Source organism: Brassica oleracea, chromosome C6 (genome assembly GCF_000695525.1).
Source record: "Brassica oleracea var. oleracea cultivar TO1000 chromosome C6, BOL, whole genome shotgun sequence".
In the NCBI taxonomy this organism is placed as follows: domain Eukaryota; kingdom Viridiplantae; phylum Streptophyta; class Magnoliopsida; order Brassicales; family Brassicaceae; genus Brassica; species Brassica oleracea.
Window position 1 is genome coordinate 39,263,950 of NC_027753.1, and position 3,243 is coordinate 39,267,192.

At 31.5% G+C, this 3,243-nt stretch overlaps 1 pseudogene; it reads left to right on the top strand.

The window, feature by feature from the left end:
• Positions 1-1,622: 1,622 nt before the first annotated feature.
• Positions 1,623-2,402, top strand: LOC106301094 (annotated as a pseudogene).
• Positions 2,403-3,243: the final 841 nt, after the last annotated feature.

Sequence of the window (3,243 nt, forward strand, 5' to 3'; positions counted from 1 at the left end):
AACCATGCATGCTTGTCTCTTGTAGTGGTATCTCCATTGTCTTGAGATCTTAACCAACCATCTTGTTTCTTATTGCTTCATCTTCACATTCTGCTTGCATAATACAACTAGTACACCTTTTCAGAATGTTTGATTTCACAATTTTGCAGGATGTTAATCTGACCAAGTTTGAGATGTGGAGGGGGAGGTGGAAACTCTTTGCTTTTGTTTTATGCCTTCGTCTATGTAATCCCTTTCATCTTTTGTCTCGAGACTCCAGCTCTCTTCTTTTGTCAGACTTATTTCTAAGACCTATTAGTTTATGCTTGTGTTTTTGACATCCCCTATGTTTTCATGGTCTTTAAGCTCGTGTGTGTTTTCATTGTCTATCTTAAATCATGCAGCGTACTGACCAATCAATCATATTTATAAATTTAACTAGGTGTGTGTATCCATTATCCAACTTTTATGTGAATTTTAAAATGATAACATCCTTTTTACACTCCTAGGTTTTGAGTCTTCTAAATACACTCATAATCCACTATGTAGTTGTGAATATTTTGCAATAATTGTTTGGATTATTACTTGGAGTTAACTTCAATTGTCGCTAATACTTAGTATTCCAAATATTTTGATTATTTCTGGAGTATCTAGTAGCGGATGTATAACAACTACTTTGAATAATTTGGGATGGTTAAAGATAAATTAATTAAGTAATGAAGGTTTGGTGGTGATATTAAGTAACTAACGTAGCCAACAACAACACCAAACCCACCAAACATTAATCAAGTCAATAAAGACGTAAGTCTCTGACCTTTTCCACTCTTTTTAGTCTTTAGTTTGGTGAGATTGTGCACTGTGCTCTTTCGCATTTTGGTTATTTTCGGATGTGGTTTGAAATTACTTTAATAGTTGTACTATAACATTCAACGACGTGTTTTGTCCGCACATGTAGACATAATCATCTTACGATACTTATTATTTTATACATAATCATCTTACGATACTTATTATTTTATGTCTTATTAATCTAAAAATTGGCATAATAAAACTCTAATTGGTGAACATGCCGAAGGAAAAAAATTATGGTGAATGCTTTGTTCCTCGAAATTTATATCAGTTATGTTGAAATTTTAGTCAAATTATTGAAAGGTAGATCCCACTTTTTTTCTTCTAAATTCTCCACGGAGGAATGAATTTATAAGAAATAATTTCCCTATGCAATTTTGATAAGAAACAAATTGAACAAAAATTCATATTTTTTTTTGTTTTTTCGTTTCCTCAAATGAAATTTTATTTTTTATTTTTTTCATTTTTTTCATTATTCTAGTGGTCACCAATTGAAACTATAGTGTTTTAAACTGGTTTAAAGTAAAAACAAGAAAATTTGTTTTGAACTCAGTCACAAGTTAAGTTATTATTTATGATTTTAAATAGTTAAATCAAACATCAAATTATTTATATATGTCAAAAAAACGTTCATAAAACTATGCACTTATTATTATGTTAAAAGTTTCAAAACACTCGTATATTAGAAATAGTTTATAAAATATCTTTATATAAATATTTTTGTTTGACTAATATTTAATTATAAATTGTTTTATATCTTAATTTTTTAATTTTATAATAAAAAAAAATTAAATTGCCGTCCCAAGTTCTTTAGCTCTCGTATTCACCTCGTCCTTGACGAAAGAATCAACTACTTCATCGACGTTTTGGGGTCAAAAGAGGTGTTGCGGAGAGCCATTATTCGGAACCATTCTCTCATGTTGTATGAACTTGATGACAAGATCAAACCCGCTATAGATTTCTACAAAGGGTTGGGGTTTAGCTAGGAGGATCTTGTTGCAATGTTGATGTCTCGTCCCACTGTGTTTCCGTGAACGAGCTTCAACAAGGGTAAGCTTGAGTATATACATAAAACTGGGGTCACAAGAGACTCCAAGATGTTTAAATACGTTGCAGCTATGGAGACGATCCAAGAGAAAGTTGCGAACCTGGAGAAGTTCGGGTTGTCAGAAGAAGAGATTTGGTGTCTTTGTGGGAAATGCCCAATCCTTCTCACTTTGTCAGTTGAGAAAGTTCAGAGAAACATGACTTTCGCCGTAGCAACGATGAAACTCGCGGCTAGTTCCGTGCTTAAGCACCCTTTATTGCTCCTCGCCAACCTCGAGACTCAGATAAGGCCTCGTGTGGATTTGGTGAAGCGAGTCTTTGAGATGGGGATGAAGCCTTTGGTGGAAGATGTGAGTATTGCCACTGCGCTGAGGATGAGCTGAGAAACGGTTTTTGAAGGTTTATGTGATGTGTCATCAAGAAGATGTTGGAGAGGAGTTGATGGAGTTTTATGAGAAAGCTATAAAAACGTGAAACGGTTGGGTGTAGAAGCTAAGAAGTATGTTCGAAAAGGGTTCCCCTTTTGAGTCTCTTTTCTGAATGCGTTTGCTTAAAAATGTAAACATTGTGTAGCTTTCTGAGTTAAGACCTTCCAGTTTTTTTTGTAGGAGCTACTCCATAGTGTTCCGCTAAGCCAAGATTGTAGCTAAAATAAAGAGCTTTTCAGATTTCAAAACCATAATATTATGTTCTTTGTAGTTTAGTTTGGTGTTGCTAAAAAAAGTAGTTTAGTTCGGTTAGCGCCAATGTTTTAAAACCGAACCAATCATGATGGTCGAACCAGGTTTGATCATGAACTGATAATGTACCTAGACTAAATCTAATAATTTGTTTGACTACGAATCGCTTGAAATCCAATTATTGAATTGGATAAAAACAATCAAAAATCTATAAATCAACCATACGAAGGAAAAAAAATTAATTTAATTTATAATATTTTAAATTTGATTTTTATTGACATTATTTAAAATTTAATATATTAAAAATATATTAAACCAGCTTTGATCCATTTGAATTGAATTGGAGCATCCCCTATATATTATTTGTGAAACATTACAACTTCTTTTTGTAGCCACATGTCATCACTAGGATGATTCTTAGAATTATTAGAGAAATAGGTTGGTTCATCTAATTATATAATAAGTTTTTTATTAAACTAACCATAAATTCATTATTAATGTCATTTATTATTTCCTTAAATAAAGATTACGGAATTGCCTAATGTGGGTAAAGTATATATGACAATTAATGATTTTGAATAATAAAGATCTGATAAAAAAATGTATCTTCTATCAAATTTGTTTAATTTAAAACTATTAAAATAATTTAAAAAAACACAATAACCATATTATAAAAATTTATATTTTT